The following is a 19,190-nucleotide window of genomic DNA, read 5'->3' as shown; positions in this document are numbered from 1 at the left end:
AACAAGGTTAAAAGTGAAGAGCATAGTGCCCAAAGACTAAAATGCCAAAGGCCAACAATAGCCAATGTCATAGTAGATTATGAGCCATGAAAGATAAGTTAATACATAATATAATAAGCACCACCAAATTCATAATAATGATAAACATAAGACATAAATAAACCTGTGTAGGTGCATATTTCATAGCAACATAATACAAAATTCTGTCCGGCAACTGCCCTTTATATGTGCATCTACTCACATGTATATGTAGACACACCTGTACATATATGTATATATATATATATATATATATATATATATATATATATATATATATAAGATATATATATATATATATATAAGACAAATAATAATAATAAAATATTCAAAGGAATGTTGAAAAAGAATTTATGTGTAGAGTTTAATGAGAATTCAGTACATCCCTCTGCTTTGGCTTCATGTGAAATGGAAATGTAATTAGCAGATAGAAAAGATGATACCAAAATGATGTACCATTGTATGTCTGAGTGATAGGTGTTATCAGAAGTCCATGTAGCCTCAACCTTGGCAAACATTAAAGGTGGTCATTAAGACCTGGTGAAAAGAGAGCTCCCAAAGTGACTATCCAGTACTTTTCTTTATGATTGAGAATGCCATGCCACCCTTGTGGGTTACTACGATCACCCACAATACGGTCAATAATCATGAACCTAAACTGTGCTTGTGTATGTTTTAGAACATGTCGATATAATGCGTTAGTCTCCCTCTTATTTTTGATGTCACTACGGTGTTCATTTATTCGTGACCTGAGTGGTCTGGAGGTCTGTCCCACATAAAATGCCCCACAATGGCATGATGCCAGGTACACAACCCAATCACTACTACAGTTTCCAAAGATTTTGCAATCAAAGACCTTGCTGGTGTTACGACTCGAGAAATGCATCGACTTAGTAATCTGTTTACAGGATCCACAGTGGCCACATGGGTGTGTGCCCAATAATTCATGTCCCATTATTGTAAGTTGTTTGTGGATTGCTCCACCACTACCAATATGTTTGTAATGGGAGAGATGGGAACCCAATGTTTTGCCCTTTCTATATGAGAATTGACATTCTTCACCTAAAACAGATCTATGTTGTTCATTGGCTAGTAGTATATTCCAGTGTCTGTTGACAATATCCCTAATAACATAGTAGTTTCTACCATATGTAGTAATAAATCTGATGGTTGATGTTCCGGAGTTACCAGAAGGGATGTTATATTCCAATAATCTATTCCTTTTCATCTGTGCAGATCGTGTCCATGCACTATTAATATCCGAAGGGTTGTATCCCCTGCTGGCAAATCTCTGACTTAAATCTAGGCTAGCAGAGTCATAATCAGATTTGGTGGAACTCAGGCGTTTCATACGCATAAATTGTGACACCGGGATATTCCTGATAGTATGGCGTGGGTGCATGCTAGATGCATGCAATAAAGTATTATATTGGGGGTATTTGCGGAACACTTTAGTAGCCAAAGTGTGATCTTGATTCCTTGAGATAGTTACATCCAAAAAGTTGATACTCTGCATATCATAATTAATAGAGAATTCAATTCCCCAGATGTTGCCATTGAGATAGTCCACAAATTCATGCAAATAACCCACATCCGCACGCCATACCATCCAACAATCATCCAGGTACCTGCGCCAGATGTCCATTTCAACCAGGTATATATTATGAGATGTGTCATAAATCATGCACTCCTCAAAAAATGCCATAAAAAGGTCGGCATAAATGGGAGCAAAAGATGCTCCCATAGCCGTACCCTGTAGTTGCCAATAACATTGACCTTGGAAATAAAACACATTTTTATTGAGTACATGTTCTGACATGCATATTAATAATGTATTGAATCCTGGTGAGTATAAACCTGCCTTTTCCAACCAATATTGTAGGGCTTGTAACCCCGCCCAATGTGGTATACTGGTGTACAAGGCTTTGACATCCAGTGAGCACATTAACCAATCCGGCTCCAATTGTGTATCCTCTATGATTTTCAGAAACTGTGTAGTGTCCTGTAGTCTTGCCCTGATCAAACCCAAAAGAGGTTTGAGATATTGTGTTAGGAAAGCGGACAAGGGTTCAGTTAATGACCCAATGCCAGAAACTATGGGTCTTCCCGGAGGTTTAGTTATTGATTTGTGAATCTTGGGTAATAAGTACATAATCTGCTTGCGGGGCTCCTTGACCAGTAGTTGTGTAACACATTTTTTGCTGATAATGCCCTCTTCACATGCTAAATCCAAAAAAGAGCCAATTTCATGCTTGAAGTTCGGGGTTGGGTCTATGGCCATATTCATGTAACATGTTTTGTCCGATAGTTGGGATAGACCCTCTTGAAGGTAGTCACTCATGTTTTGTACAACCACAGCACCGCCCTTATCTGCTGGTAATACCACTATATTTAGGTTGTTTCGTAATTGTTGGAGGGCTGTGTTCTCCTGTTGTGATAAATTATGTTTCAACATAGTATGTCCATAGTTCTGAAAGTGTAAATCCCTGAATACTGACTGCATAAAAATTGACACATGTTTGTTCATGGGGGGCTGGAACTCAGATTTGCCAAATCTGAAATCAGTTGATCTTTGAGATGCATCATCTGCAAAAAATAACTTAAGGTTAAGACTACGGCAAAAGTTCGTAACATCTGTAACTATATGGTATTCATTAGAAAAAAAGCCAGGTATAAAATTAAGCCCTTTATTCAAAAGAGTATATTGATCACCCGACAGATGTACATTGGATAAGTTTAAAACATTTTGATTAGACTGTTCATCTTTACTTATGTTAGAAAGTTCTGGATTAAGCCCTCCAGGGAATGTTCTAGTGGATCTTTTCTTGTGTTTCCTACCTCCTCTGTGTTTCGAACCATTTCTACAGGGATATTCTTGTTCGTTTTCTTTTTGTATGGTGATCCCCTATCCCCTGAGCTATCATGATCTGTGAGAGAGGAATCCTCTCCTGAAGTGCTATTGTTGAACCCATCCCTATTTTTCAGAATTGATCTAGGTCTCTTCCTAGGGCGACCAGAGGTTGGCCCCTGACCAGTATCCGCAAATCTGACTGAGCGATTAAGCTCAAAGGGTCGTCCCCTCTGATAGTCAGAATAATCTCTATGAAATTTTTTAATCTTCCTTTCTTTGATAATTTTTTCATGGTTTGTCAATTCTCTGGATAGCTTTTTGATGTTATCCTGAAATTTGGGTGAGGACTCAAATTTTTTAGTCAGAACACAATGTTTTAACCTCCTGAATATTTACATCCACCATTCTCTCATAATATTGTAAGAGGACATTCACAAATAACATGGACCCTGTTTGTAAAGCTTCCTTCCAATCACAATTCAACTTGTCATCCGGTCTACCTACCAATGGTTGGAGCCTTATTCTCAAGCCCCTTGGGGCAATATTTCTGTTAGAATATGCTCTGAATAATTTCAGATGCCATATGTTGGATCTCAAAGTTTTGAGTCCTTTGGTAAGAGAATGGAAGGACATTTCACAGTCAGGTGATATGTGTTGTTCCATATTACTTTGATTACTGCCTGGTGAGGTATTAATCCCAAACACTCCAATATCCTCCCGATCGGCACATAATCCAGATAATATACTTTCTAGGTCCATGCTGTGAAAGACCAATTTATAAACGGATAGTAAAAAGAGAGAGGCAGTTGTTGCCAAACCCAGAAAAAACTAGAAAGTTTGCTCCAATTTGTAGCTGAGGCTAATCAGAGGCTCCCCAGCCGCCACAAAAATATTCCCAGATCAATACACTGTCCTGCGAAATCAAGAAGATAAATATGGGAAAAAGGTTCAACAATACAACAGTGTCCCTGGGGAGGTAAATGATAAAACCTGACCAGAATAACACTGTCAGATAGCTATCTGACACATATATAGCTGGATAAGAAGACTGAAAATGAATGTATTCATAGCATTCGAGATACTAATATCAGAATAATAGGTCCTTGTTATAAAGGATCAAAATGTATCTAAATGATAGACCCAATTGTGTTAGTCAGTATACACCAAGTATACAAATTGGCATCTGGCTATGCAGCAAACTGCACCAATAGAGTGGAATAGCCACTACCCAGGTTTAATGATAGTATGTTTTCGAATCCACAAACCTATATTATCTCACTCAAAAAACCATCCAACCTACAACTTGATAGTTAACCAAAACTATCAGTGGATGGATTATATAATTAAAATGTGAGCTAGTATCCCAGCAGCTTCACAATCTTGCAGTGTGGATCCGGCTTGCATACATAAACATTTATGAGGCCATACACATACCAATATATATATATCTGTCTTATAGACCAGGGCTTATAGTTTCCCCTCTTTCAATGGTTCAATCATATAATGTTCCACAAAATACAAATTTGTGAAATCAATATGTTCCCTAAAATCTATCCAGTCCAGATGTAACTATTATCATAAAATTCAATTATACAAGGATCAAACTTGCCCTGTAGTCACTCGAGAAACCTCTAGTCTGTAATAGGTTTTTCTAAGATGGATAATTAGTAATCCCTGGTAGTACAGTGTCCACAAGCATGAATGTTCGTTACCAAACAGATACATTAAATACCATGTGTATATTCGTAGTATCCCAAATTCTTTAGTATTCGAATAATGTCTGCCTATTATAGAGTCACACCAAAAATGAAATATATTCCCCTGAATCTATTCAGTCCAGGTCTAACTATTACCATAAAATTCAATTAAAGAGCGATTAAACTTGCCCTGTTGTAACTTTTGAGACCTCTAATATATAGTAGGTTCTCCTAAGATGGTTGATTAGTCCCTGGTAATACAGCGTCTACAAGCCTCAATGTTCGTTACAAAGCAGAAACATTAGATGCCATGTATACATTCATGATATCCCAAATTCATAGGTTCATAGGTTCATAGGTTGGTACTAGGCTATCAGCCCTAGGGCCTATACAAGCCTAGCCATAACAATTCCCTGGCTATTTCTTCCCACATTATTTACTTTCCTGGACCCCTGTCTAGCAGGGCGACTGACGTGATCCCTGGGGTGAATTTCCTTTCTCCCATCCAGTCGTCAAGGTTCCTTTTGAAGAGGTCCAAAGAGGCACTCTGCTTGATATGTATGGGCAATCTATTCCAGAGTCTGGGGAGTCTCTGGGTCAGGAACCTATCCCTCCAGCATGTTTTGTTTATTGTGATGACAAGGTTTAGATCCCTGGAGCGTGTAGCTCTGACGGATTGGGATTTCTTTAAGTGTAGCATGTCCAACAGCTCTGGGTTTGACATGGCCTTGTATGTTAAGCAGAGATCACCTCTGAGTAGACGATATGCGACAGAGTATAGCTGGAGTTTTTAAGGCGGTCAGCGTGGGGCATCTGCTTTAGGCCTGTGATTCTTTTAGTGAGGTATTTCTGAGGCCTTTCCAGTTGTTGCAGATGTCTTGAGAGGTACATACCAAATGGGCGTTGTATTCTATAATGGGTCTAATGAGGGATGAGTACAGTGGGACAATGACCTCCTTTTTTCTGGATGAAAAGCCCTTCGTGATGAGGTGTGCCACATAGAAGGATTTCCTGACTGTTGTGGCGATGTGGTTATCGAAGGTGAGACCACTGTCCACCTGTGTCCCTAAGTCTCTTATCACACTTTCTGTGTTTAGTGTACTGCCACCTATATGGTAATTCATGGATACATGTTTTTCCCAAAGGGATAACAATACATTTCTTGGCATTGAGCTTGAGCCCATGGCTCTGGCACCAAGCATCTGTTTCTGTAAGGCCCTTTTGTAGAGTATCCACATCATTTGGGGATTCAATAATGGCTCCCAGTTTGCAGTCATCTGCAAACTTTGTTAGCCAGAGTCCCTTAGTGTTGACCTGTACTTCAGAGAAGTAGATGCCAAACAAGAGCGGCCCCAGGACTGAACCCTGAGGTACTCCACTTGTCACTTGTCTGGAGCTGGATTTGGAGTCAGCTACTTTTATAGTGTGGGTTCTATCAGTAAGCCATTTAGCAACCCATTGGGTGACATAGGGATTAATGCCCAACTTAGTAAGTTTATCTATGATTCCAGAGTGGGGGATGGTGTCAAAGGCCTTGGCAAGGTCTAGATAGGCTGTGTGGACCACCTTACCCTTGTCCATGGCTCTGGAGACTGATTCAAAGAAGTTAATCAGGTTCAGGAGACAAGATCGGCCCTTCACAAACCCAAACTGGGTGGGGTCCAGTGTTTGAAGGTTGCCAATTTCTTTGTTTATAAGTTCCATGATAATACTGTATTATTTGAATAATATCTGCCTTTAAGGTAAAGTCACACCAAAAATGAAAGTGTTAAAATAAAAATGCAGTTTGGAACATTCCTACAAAATCCTGAGTCATTAAAGAAACATATATTTCAAACTGAAGTATCCCCCCTAACTTGCTGTCCGGATGAACAGTCAGTTCTAATGGTTTCCCTCAGCTGGTTATGCAAATAGCAAAAATAATATATAGGATTCCCACATAGAAATATACACTTGTTCCTCGAAAATAAATGTCTAATAAGCACAACAATGTCCTATTTACATACACAGTGTGGTAAAATCATATACATTAAATACCAAGCTTTGAATATGTGCATACACAGAGTGAAAGGTAGGATTTAGTCCCAAAAACAGGAAAATAGTCCCAAAAATGAGAGTTCTTATTCCAAAACGAAATGTCATTCAATCCATCTGGTAAAACATCCGTATAGACCGATATCCAGTCCAAACCCCAAGGAATGTTAACAGATAGATGTCGCAACCCGCTCGCAAACGCCCGTACAGTTCCAATCACAAACACTCACTAAATTGCAGAAAAATGTCCCGAAAGTATGTAAAACATATCTCGTTACCTTGAATCATGTAGAACATAAATAAAGTACCAGTTACCAGATTTTAATCCCTCGATTTTAACAGTGCTGTCGCTTGATGGCGAAAAAACGAAATACTGCAACAGTGATCCTTTTGAACATCTACTGTTACGATAAGTTAACTTAACACAGCTGTACCAAGTTAATCATTAGATCATTGTTGCAGTAGCATAAGCTATATGGGTAGTATAAAGGAGCTTGGAAAAAAAGAGGGAGGTGATAGTCTGAGAATCCAGGAGCCCAAGTGATTCAACACTGTATTCTGTTTAAAACTATTAATTTGTTGTTGAACTAGGTGGGTGATATGGTAAAAATTAAGATACGCTTCCAAGAAGAACAGATTTTTTTTTCCCTCACCATGAGATAATTTGGTTATAAATGTATCTGACTCAATATGCAAAAGAGACTTCTTTTTGTAATTAGAACACATGCAGTGTACAAGTGTTTATAATTTATCAAAGGAAGAACAGGAAAAGTTTTTTAAAAAGTGTAAAAAATCAATATGCAATAACAAAAGCCAATAAAGGTAGAAATGTTATAAATGGGACAGATTACAGGAGCATGTGTAACTATTATTAAGGAAGCATAAATTGATACAGATTGTTCATAATGTTTTAATGATGAACTATGCGAATTACATTTGTGGGGCATGAGATTTTTTTTTTTTTTTTTTAATGGAAGTACATAGTACTGTTGTATATATTAATCCATAAGAACTATTCTGGTTTACTGGATCTTGAAAATACACAAATCCATTACCCACACACTTGGTTACCCTACAGTGTCTGGAACAAATGTATTTTATTAGATAGTATTAACCCGTTTACAAAAGTCTTCTCAATTTTTGGTGAAAAGTACAAGAGAAGTGGTAGAGAAAGTTACGAATTTAACAAGGTAAAACGTTTTTATTGAATGTTGGTGGATGTTACAAGGAACTGGTTTGCGATTTCTGCTGTGGCTAGTCACTTGGGAGAAGGTACATGTACCTCTTTTGTTTTTTTTTCCTTTTGTATTTCTATTTAACTCAGTGCTTTTGTGTTTAGTAACAAATGCTTTACTCAAAAGAAAGGAACAGCAAATGGGGGATGCTTATGCTAACTTTTTCCACAACCGAGTTTAAAAAAAATGAATAGGAAGAGTTTTCAGGTTCAAATAGTTATGCACATTAGATAGATAAATCGATTATTTTTATGTAAAGGGGAAAAGACCGGAGCACTGCTAATTGTGGACAAAATGAGCAATGACTGGGGATTAAAGTGGTACAAAGTATTCTGCAATTTTTTTTTTTTTTTTGGATATTACACTATCAGGTAGTGTTGGGAGAATGATAAAAGTTGTAGTAACCTCAGCATGTATCTAGTGGGTAGCCCCCTCTTTCTACAAAATCTCTTGCCACACAGTGAACTGCAAATACACTAATCATGTGTGGAAAACAGATCAAGTAAGATGAGATATTCCAAACAGTTACTACAACCCATAATGAAGAAGGTGGTGAAGCAATAACATTTTAATGGTCTACAGAAGCAACAGGACAAGAGGTGGAAAGAGGGAAGGGAAGAATTACATTCTGTTGAAAAGTTATTTTGTTTAACTAAAGGCTGGATTCATAAAGGTTACCACCAACTGTACACTTAGTATAACCTCTCTGAGTGAATGCATTGTGGTACAGCTGTTACCGAATTCAAAAAATATGCATTTTATGAATCAGGCCTCCAGTAACCTTTATCAAATAATTTTAATGTAGTTAAGAAGAACTGGAATATTTTGCTGACAGGTGGGTCATCTGAAAATATATTACCAAAAGTTTCTATTTTTTTAATATCTGAGAGCTATGAATCTGGGTAAATTATCAAACAAAATTCCGCATCGACTGTTAGTGCATTCATACATCCTAAACAAACTGCTAACTGCAGTGTGTGTAACTAGGTGATGAGATGTATTGAGGTAAAGATTAATGAGAAGTTGTCAAAAATTAAGAATTATTATAATTGTCAAATGTCATGATTTGAATATGCCATTTGTTGCGACAGGAAATGATACACTGGCCAGATCAAGAGGATGGTGAAAGAAATGATACAACAGCATTTTTCAGACATAAGAAATAAAAGCTTTGAAAACATGATTGGTTTAACACGCATGGGATGCATAATGGTATAGAAAGTCATTTTAACTACTTAGTTCGATCCAGTTCAGGCTACTTAAAAGGGGATGTGAAAATGTTGATGTTGGCTGGTGTCAAAACTTACTTTGACGTATGACACTTTAATCCCTAGGGGTTTAAACACAGTTATTAATTGACAAGACAGAGAACTGAAAATGCAAGTCAGATACAGAAAAAATTAATCAGAATTCTCTGCAAATTGGTATAGATAAGCTTCTTTTAAATCTAATGTTACCACAACAACTGAAAAGAGGTGTAAGGAACAAGAGAGATTAGGGGAGAACTTGGACTTTGAGACTGGCATACAGGTTGAGCGCTTTAATACTACTCTCAAAGTTCATTCTTTCTTTGGTAACAGAAATATTCTTTAATAAAATCATTTCCTTGTCCAATCAGAGGACACTGGTTTTATGACTACCAAAGACATTTGTTCCAAAACTGGAGTGAACAGGGAAGTTTCGTTTGTATGACAAGGATGAATCTCCCTGAAAAGAACAAAATGATTTCCAATGTCCTTTATACTCTGGCTGAATTACTCTAACTCATATCTTGATGCCACTGAGGAAAATATACACCTAGACTCTTGGGCAGACTTAACGGGCTGTCACAGTGTGAGGGGGAAAAATCTTGATGGGGCAAAATGTCATTCTGCCTTTTTGGATTGTCCACGGTTTTGTGCGACTCTCTCCTTTTTAAACCTCATTGCCATTACCCTTTAACGTTCTGTTTGAACCGTGCAGAGACGATTTTATTTCTTGAAAATCACTCGAAAATTGGAAGGAAAGTTCTTGCTGGGTATAGAAAACGAGGGTTGAAAAATCAGGGTAACCCCTCAAATTAACTTTCCTCTTTCAACAAATCTTTTCAAGGACTTCAACAGCAGGAGAAAAAAAAAAGGGGTGGGGTAAAACAATCTTCACTTTGACAGTGTCTGGTACGTTTTGTGAAAATAATCAAGCAAACTTTCTCAAAACTGATCCAGTAGCACTTGCTCTGGATACAGCATCAGCCGAGACACAATAGGGCTGAATGGATGGTTACTTGAGAAGCAGAAACAGAGTTGAGAGATGACCCATTTGCTGAAGGAAGGCTAACAGTTAACTTCATGTTCTCAAAAGATGCCAGCACATTTAATATAGAAAACCTGTCAGTTAAGAATTCTGAAGGTGGAGACAGCAGAAAGTCTATAATAAGCTTTCCATCCTGGAACAGGGTTATAGCATTCACAATATCTGGCAGCAGATGGCTTTAAGGAAATATCTGCAGGATCTGATATGCAATTAGAAAAATAGATATTTATGTGCCCGAGACACTTTACATAACCTATCTGACTTTTTAGGGGAAGGACTTGACTATAATGCATACTGAAGGCTGTTAAGAAAACATCCTCTAAAGCTGCTAAAATAGGAGCAGCAGCCATAGGTGGAGGAAATTCCAGTCGTAACATGCAATATTTGTGCTAGGAGAGTGGAACAGTAGTGTTGTCACCTCACAGCAAGAGATTCTCCCATTCGATTCTCGGCTGGAGTGCCTTCTGTGTGGAGTCTGCAATGTCCTCCCCACGGTAGAGTGGTGTTCAAAAGACATGTGTGAATGGGCGTGTCTTAGTTGAAGGTTGGGTGTCGGGCTGGCACCTCGGCACCGTAAAAATCTACTGCCAATTATTAGCGGACCGGAGTTCCGCTGTGGCGACCCCTAACCGAGAAAAGCCAGATGAAGAAAGAAATTCCAGTCGTAACATGCAATATTTATGCTAGGAGACTGGAATTTCATTCTGTTCACACAAACATTTCTTTCATTTTAGTACTGGTTTCAGAAAAAGATCATTCTGGAAGGAATCTGAAGAAACACTTTCTCCAAAATCAGAATCTTAAATGTGAGGGGAATCTGCTGAAGAAAAACACACCCCTTCCAGTCTCTGCTTTTCTGACCCAGAATCAGTATCAGATAGGGAATTTTCTCTCTGTGTTGTTGTGTCTTTCGGCTTTTCTCGGTTAGGGGTTGCCACAGCGGAACTCCGGTCCGCTAATGATTGGCAGTAGATTTTTACGTGCTGGCTTGCCGGGCCTAATGCACAACCTTCATCGAAGGAACGCCCATTCACGCATGTCGCCACACAGAAGATGCTCTGAGAATTGAACGGGCAACGTCTAACGAGGCGACAACGCTACCGCAGCACCACCACCACCACAGTCATTTAAAAATCAAGTCTTGAAATCTTTACCAGCACCCAGCAAGCCATCTAATAACTTTTTGTTGTCTTTTCAGGGGACTGCCAAGAAAAAGGTAAATTCATGGCAGGGGCACTTCTCTGAGATTCAGGCATATTAGCCCAGCTACATGGCAATATTTCATCCTTCGCTCTCCTCAGAGACTGAAAAAATGTGTTTCTTTGCCCTCAGAGGGCACACCAGCAGCCGCAGAGGATGAATCTAACTCCTAGTTCTTAGCAGCATCTCAAGGAACTATGCCAATGGAATGGAGAAACAGCAATGAGCAGTCCAAGGAAAGTACAGTTTTGTACCTACCATAAATGTAGATATTAGAGTGTATATACTGCTGCAGTCATCACACTTGGGGTTATCCTGCCATCAGGCGGTCCTGCAGTCGGCCGAATCCCAAAGTCTTGGTCATGCGTCGGATGACGTCGCTTCTTCCCTGACGTCAGTGCGACAGGGGGATAAAAGAGGCAGCCGACACCATTTTCTTCAGTTTTTCTTGCCCCAGAGGTCAGGTGCCCCCAACTAGGAAGGCAACACAAATAACTATGCAAAAATACCTTAGTAGATAAACAATAGTATTAGCTGTTAGCAAATACACCATATAGGCATGCAGCCAATAGATTGATGTACACGGAGTTATAACTAACACCCTGGTATGTAGAGGGGATGGTGGGAGGGTAACCTGGACTGCAGCAGTATATACACTCGAACATCTACATTTATGGTAGGTACAAAACTGTACTATGTTCATCGTGTTATACTGCTGCAGTCATCACACTTGGGTTGAATCCCAAAGCTATGGATGGGTGGCTGGTACTAAACTGGGTTAGGTGAAGCTAGGATGCCCTGCAGAACTGCAGTGGCAAAACCAGCTCTGGTTTTTGAGTATAATGGAAGGTGGTAGTGCTTGGTAAAGGTGTGCACTGAACTCCAAGTAGCTGCCTCCAGAATGTCCTTGGTTGGAACCCCCCCCCCCCCCGAGAAAGGCTGCTGAGGTTGCTGTAGCCCTGGTAGAATGGGACCCAATATTAACAGGCACTGCTTTCCCATGGTGCGAGTAGCAAAAGCGGATACAATGTGCTATCCATTTGGAGATGGTCTGTTTTGAAATAGCCTTTCCTTGTGAACCTGCAGCATAGGATACAAAGAGTTTGTCAGTTTTTCTGAAGGTCTTTGTCTTATCCAAATAGTAACGTAGCTATCTGTGAATGTCCAAAGAGTGAAGGAGTCTTTCTCCTTTATTCTGGGGGTTTGGATAAAAGGTGGGTAAATGAATGGTCTGATTCAAAGCCACACTGGATACTACCTTTGGCATAAAGGTAGGGTTGGTTCGTAAAGAGACTCTGTCCTGATGGAAAATGATGAAAGGTTCCACTGCCATAAGTGCCTGTAGTTCTGAGACCCTGTGTGCTGAGGTGATAGCCAGCAACAGAGCTGTTTTCCATGACAAGTATTGTAGTTCTGCTGAGAAGGCTGGTTCGAAAGGAGGCAGTGTTAATTTTTCTAAAATGAAGTTGAGGTCCCAAGCTGGCGTTGGGGGTTTTCTGGGGGGTCTTATATTCTTATCCCCTCTGAGAAACTGCCTTAGTAAAGGGTGTGAGAATATGAGAGGATCCGTATTATATTGAGCTGAAATGGCTGAAGCATGAATCTTAATGGATGAGAAAGAAAGGCCTTTGTGTAGCATCTCAGTTAAGTATTGCAGTATTTGAGGACTGTTTGGTATCCAAGGATTTTGGCCTTTAGCCTGGTTCCATGCACAAAATCTTTTCCATTTGTCTGAGTAAGTTTTTCTGGTGCTGGGCCTCCTGGCCTCCAAAATGACATTCACGACGTCCTTTGAGAGAAGTGTTGATTGATAATTCAAGGTATTCTCCATGCAGCTAAATTTAAAGTCCTGAGCTGACTGTGAAGGATCTGAGAGTTTTGCTGAGTCAACAGAAGTGGGAATTGAGGTAACATCCATGGAGGGCTGTGAGTCAAGGTCCTTAGTAATGGGTACCAGTGCTGACGTGGCCAGTCCGGAGCAATGAGGATCATTTGAGGTCTCTCTGATCTGACTTTCAGTAATACCTTGGTCAAGAGAGGTAGTGGTGGGAAGGCATAGACCGTCAATGCTGTCCAACTGAATGATGGGGCGTCCACTTTCCAGGCTAGGGAATGATAAGTCCTTGTGCAAAATTTCTGTAGTTGGCAATTGTTGGGGGAGGCAAATAGATCTATGTCTGGGCGTCCCCACCTTTGAGTTATCATTGAAAATACTTCTGGGTGGAGTCTCCACTCGTGAGGATCTGCCAAATTTCTGCTTAATTCGTCTGCCAATAGGTTTTCCTTTCCTGGCAGGAATTGTGCTTGCAGTTGTACTTGGAAAGTCAATGCTGTGTTCTACAAGGTCATTGCCTGTCTGCATAAAGGGTAGGAGTGTGTTCCTCCCTGTTTGTTTATGTACCACATAACTGTGGTGTTGTCTGACCTTATTAGTAGTTGTCCTGGATGCAAGAGGTCCTTGAAGGCTGTCAGTGCATTTTGCACAGCTAGCATCTCCTTTTGGTTGATGTGTAGATGCATTTGTTTTGCGGACCATTTGCCCTGTATGCACTGTCCTGCCATATGCGCTCACCAGGCGTAGTCTGAAGAATCTGTTGTCATAGTTCGGTTTGCTGGATGTAAGACAAAAGGAAGACCCTTGTTTATTTGACATGCTTGAGCCCACCATAGGAACTCTTTTTGAAGGCAGGGAATGAGAGGTATACTTGTTTCGAGGCTGTGCCTGTGTTGAGTCCATACACTTTTCAGGTACCATTGTAATTTCCTCATATGCAGCTTTGCATGTGGAATTAGTTGAATGCAGGATGCCATGAACCCCAATGCCTGCAGGATTTTCCTTGCAGTGAGCTGGGTAAAAGTTGCCATCTTTTTGAAGTACTGAGTCAGTTGTTTTTGTCTGGCATGAGATAAAGCCATCTGGGCCGTTGTATTTAAGCTGGCACCCAAGAATATTATGTCTTGTGAGGTTATTAGCTTTGACTTCTTTTTGTTTACTGTGTACCCTAGGCAACTTAGCAGCTTTGTTACAAATGCCAGATGCTGTAATAGAATGGCCTTGCTGTCCGCTTGGATCAGGCAGTCGTCCAGATATGGATACATTTGTATTCCTCGTTGTCTGCAGTATGCAATTACTGATGCCAGGCATTTCGTAAATACTCTGGACGCAGTAGATAAGCCAAAGGGCAATGCAGAGAATTGATAATGCGTTGTACCTGCCAAAAATCTGAGGTATCTTCTGCAATCTTGTCTGATAGGGACATGCAGGTATGCCTCTTTGCGGTCCGTTACCAGCCAAGACTCCTTGCCCAGCATGGAAAGAAGCTGCTGTAGTGTGAGCATTTTGAATTTGGGTACCTCCAGGTACGTGTTTAGAATTGAGAGGTCTAAAATGGGTCTCCAGGCTTTGTCCTTTCTTGGTTCTAGAAATAGTCTTGAGTAAAAACTTTGACCTTGCTCCTTTGTAGGTACCTTTTGAATTGCTTTCATATCCATGAGAGCTGAAATTTGCGTTTGTGCCTCTGCCCATTGGTTTGGAGGCAGATTTGGCATGCCTCTCATCCGTGGTAAAGTGTGAAAATGAAATCTGTAGCCTCGGGTAATAATATCCAGAACCCATTTGTCCTTTGTTATGATGCGCCAATTTTGTGGAAATAGAGTCAGTTTTCCTCCCAAAGGTGCTGCCAGGGCAATTTTGCCTGGCAGGCGAAGAGGGAAGTCATTGTGTTCGTTTCCTGAAGGGTTGAGATCTTTCGTCTCCACCTCTGAGTTGTTGTATGCCATTGTCTAGGCCTGAAAGAACCTTGTGACTGGCCTCTGCCCCTTGGGCGTCTGCACCTACCCCTTTGGGGTCTGTCTGATGCAGGAAAGGACCAGTTTTTGATGGCCAGTTTCTGCTGAAACGAGGAGGTTGTACCCGTAAAAAAATCTTTAACTGTCTGCATAGATTTTGCCTTTTCTTCCATTTTCTTAAAACTTCCTCTGCTTTGACACCAAATAACACATCTTTCTGCAATGGAGCATCCAATAACTTTGCTTTGACATGTTCTGGTAAGGCTTGCTCTTTTAGTCAAGCATGTCTACGTATTACGATCCTGTGACAGCTGCTCTACATGAGGCTTCCAATGAATCAAAACCACAGTGTAAGGTATGCTTTCCCACCTGTTCTGCTGCATGCAGTAAATCCTGCATCTCTTTGAAATCAGGTTGATCTGTCTGAGGGATCATTTTCTGCTTTAACTGTGTAATCAAGTACTGCTGGTATTTTAGCATGTGGAACTGGCAGTTTAAGGCCCTCATGGCCAAAGTGGCAGACGTATACACTTTCTTCCCCCATCTTTCTAATGCTCTGGAATCTCTTTCAGAAGGTAGTGGATTCTTAGCAGTAGAGGCCTTAACCCCTTTGGAACCCTGGGAAATGGTTTCGGGGTCTGCAACAGGGCTTTTATATAGAAACTTATAAGAATCAGGAACTCGGTAGTATCTGTCTGGTTTAGCTGGTGCAGGAGGTAAGGAATCTGGGTTTAGACTAGATTCGGTGTAAACATCATCCAAAATGTCTAAAACTGGAGGAATTGCAAGGGGTCTATGCTGTAGGAGAAGAAGAAACTCAGAGTCTTTTCTTAGAGTCAGAGTAATCTTGGCCTTCCCAGTGGAAGTGTTTCCTCATGGTGTGTAAAGTTTCCCCAAAAGAGTAGTCTTCAGGGGGGGAGACAGAGGAAATGGACCCTTCAGCATCTGAGTCTTCATAAGGAGGGAAGGAATAATCCTGGTCCTCAGAGTTAGCTGAGGAAATGGATGCTTGGTCAGAGGAAGGATAATCTTCCTCCAGTCTAGGCCTTTTGTCAGGAGGGGGTTGTGAACCCCTGATAAGGGTAATTAAATCCATCTTAAGCATCTGTTTTTTAGGCATAGGGGCCTGTGGGGGGGACTGTGGACCCGGTTTCCTAACTTTTAAGGGGGCTTTAAGTTTAGCACAAGACTTAATAGAGAGAGTTGTCGGTTTAAAGACACCTTCAAAAACCGAAGGCCTGTCCAAAATCTCCGGATCACCGTCAGGATTGGCGTCCGAGAGGTGAGATGGAACCGGCTCCTGAGGCCCAGCTGATTCGGTCTGCGAGGTCGTCAGAATTTCTAAATCTGCGGTAGTCAGGGGCTGCGTAGGCGCCTCGCTGAAAACCGGAGAACCGGCTGCAGGCCTTGCTGAGGCCTCGGTATCTGGTCTTGGCCTTGGTTGCCTGTCCTTATCCTTGCGTTTTTTTAATCATTGCTGATGTCGGTTACTCCGATGACATGCTATAATTAAATTTTCTGCCAAAATAATGTCGGGCGAAATCTGCCCAATGCTTGATTGTACGTTTGTTGAACCTAGCACAAAACCGACAACCAGAGACGTCGTGGTCTGGGCCTAAGCAAGGAATACAATAAGAATGAAAATCCTTATGAGGTATTTGCTTCTCACAAGAAATGCAATTATTAACTTTGTCTGACATCGGTCTGAGGCAAGAAAAGTTTCCCCAATGGGGTACTTAGCTTTAGAGAAGACTTTGGGCTGAAATTCGATTCGAAAATCTCAGGAGCTAGCAGACTGGCACTTGCGAACTGCTTCTGCTTTGGGCACCGCGCGGCAAGAAAGACTGAAGAAAATGGCGTTGGCTGCCTCTTTTATCCCCCTGTCGCACTGACGTCAGGGAAGAAGCGACGACAACCGACGCAGGACCAAGACTTTGGGATTCGGCCGACTGCAGGACCACCTGATGGCAGGATAACCCCAAGTGTGATGACTGCAGCAGTATAACACGATGAACATCTAGGTCTGGCCATCAGCAGCTGACAGGAAGCAAGCCTGAACTGCAGAGGACTTCAGTGAAAAATTTCTTCTTATTGACATGGAAGCAAAGAACCACAACAGCTGGATAACTTGTTCCACAGTTGGCCAGTAAAAGAGCCTAACAAGTATGTACCAGAGCTTGGGCAAGAAAATTCAGTGTTTTGAGTTAAAAAATGTGCCAGCCTCCAAAAAGTACAGATGTGTACACTTTCCATAAATGTAGATGTTCGAGTGTATTCCCTGTTGCAGTCATCACATTTGTGTTATCCCTGCCAGGGTAGCCCTCTGTCGGCCCGAATACCAGAGACTTGGTATTTCTGCGTTGGTTGCTCTTGCTTGAGGACTGACGTCAGGTCGTCGGCAGTATAAAGAAAGGCAGCAGACGCCATTACATCAGTTTTGCTTGCCCTAACCTGTCAGGAGCCCCCAAGTAGGAGGCCAGGCTCTGGTGAAAGAGCCCCACCAGTGGAAAATAAATACCAATATGTCCCTTGTAAGGCAAGGAGAACAACAAGTTAGAAAGGTAATAAAGGGAGAAAGAGAAGAAAGGGGGATGGAGGGGGGAACCAGGACTGCAACAGTGAATAGACTTGAACATCTACATGTATGGCAAGTGTACACAACTGTACTATGTTCTTTGTGTTTCACTGTTGCAGTCATCACATTTGGGGTGATTCCCAAAGATGAGGAAAAGGGTGGAGGCAGTCAATTAAACTAGGGGCTGGCTAGGATGCCCTGCAAGACTGCAGAGGCAAACCCTGCCCTGGATTTGTAGAAGAGAGGCAGGTGGTGATGCTTGGTAAAAGTGTGAACAGATGTCCAGGTTGCAGCCTCCAGGATGTTCCTTGTGGGGACTCCTCTGAGGAAAGCCACAGAGGTAGAGGCTGCTCTAGTGGAGTGTGTCCAGAACCCCTTGGGGGGAGGTTTTCCATGCTGTTTGTAGCGGAAATGGATGCAGTGCGCTATCCATTTGGAAATGGTTTGTTTGGAGATAGCTTTGCCTTCTGCCCCTGTAGCAAAGCTAACCAGCAATTGATCAGACATTCTGAAGGATTAAGTCCTGTCTAGATGGAATCTGAGTTGTCTGTGCACATCTAGAGAGTGAAGAATCCTTTTTCCTTGTTCTGGGGATTAGGAAAAAAGGTGGGCAAATGAATGGATTGGTTGAGAGCCACACTGGGCGCCACCTTGGGCATGAAAGATGGGTTAGTTCTGAGGGATACCCTGTCTGCATGAAAAATGATGAAGGGTTCCACAGCCATGAGTGCTTGCAGCTCAGAGACTCTTCTGGCTGAAGTGATGGCCAGAAGGAATGCTGTCTTCCAGGAGAGAAATGTTAGCGCTGCAGAGGAAGCTGGTTCGAAAGGGGGTAGGATGAGCTTTTCCAATATAAAGGTCCCAAGCTGGTGTTGGTGCCCTTCTGGGTGGCCTCAAGTTGCTAGCCCCTCTTAGGAACCGTTTGATCAAAGGGTGTGAAAAATGGGGCTGCTCAGTGGGAAAATGAGTAGAAATAGCAGAGGCATGAATTTTTATAGAGGACAAAGAGGCCACTGTGTCAGCCAAGTAATCCAGGATGAGAGGGAGGGAGGGCTGTGCCATATTGGCTCCCTTAGCATGGATCCAGGTGCAGAACCTTTTCCATTTGTCAGCATACGACTTTCTGGTGCTAGGACATCTGGCCTCACAGATAACATCCAGAACCTGTTTATTGAGGTTGGCAGATTGGTTCAGGGTTAGGGAATCAGCCAGAGTGTCTGCAATTGGGGCTTTAAGAAAGTACAGTTGTGTACACTTACCATAAATGTAGATGTTTGAGTGTATTCACTGCTGCAGTCATCACACTTGGGTTATCTGCCTGCAGGTAGCCCTCAGTCGGCCCGAATACCAGAGTTTTAGTATTTCTGCGTCAGATGCTGTCACTTCTTCCATGATGTCAGGTCGTCAGGGGCATAAAACAGGCAACAGATGCCATTAAATCAGTTTTTCTTGCCCCAAATGTCAGGAGCCCCCAAATA

General features: G+C 41.5%; 1 protein-coding gene across 1 annotated transcript in view; it reads right to left on the bottom strand.

Moving 5' to 3' along the window:
* Positions 1–19,190, bottom strand: part of TGFBR1 (transforming growth factor beta receptor 1) — an 845,154-nt gene that overhangs the window by 194,409 nt on the left and 631,555 nt on the right. The gene's annotated exons all lie outside the window — the stretch shown is intronic.

The sequence above is a fragment of the Protopterus annectens genome, chromosome 3.part0, assembly GCF_019279795.1.
Source record: "Protopterus annectens isolate FY-2018-M chromosome 3.part0, PAN1.0, whole genome shotgun sequence".
In the NCBI taxonomy this organism is placed as follows: Eukaryota; Metazoa; Chordata; order Ceratodontiformes; family Protopteridae; genus Protopterus; species Protopterus annectens.
Note: the sequence above shows the minus strand (reverse complement) of the source record. Positions and strands in the feature narration are given on the sequence as shown.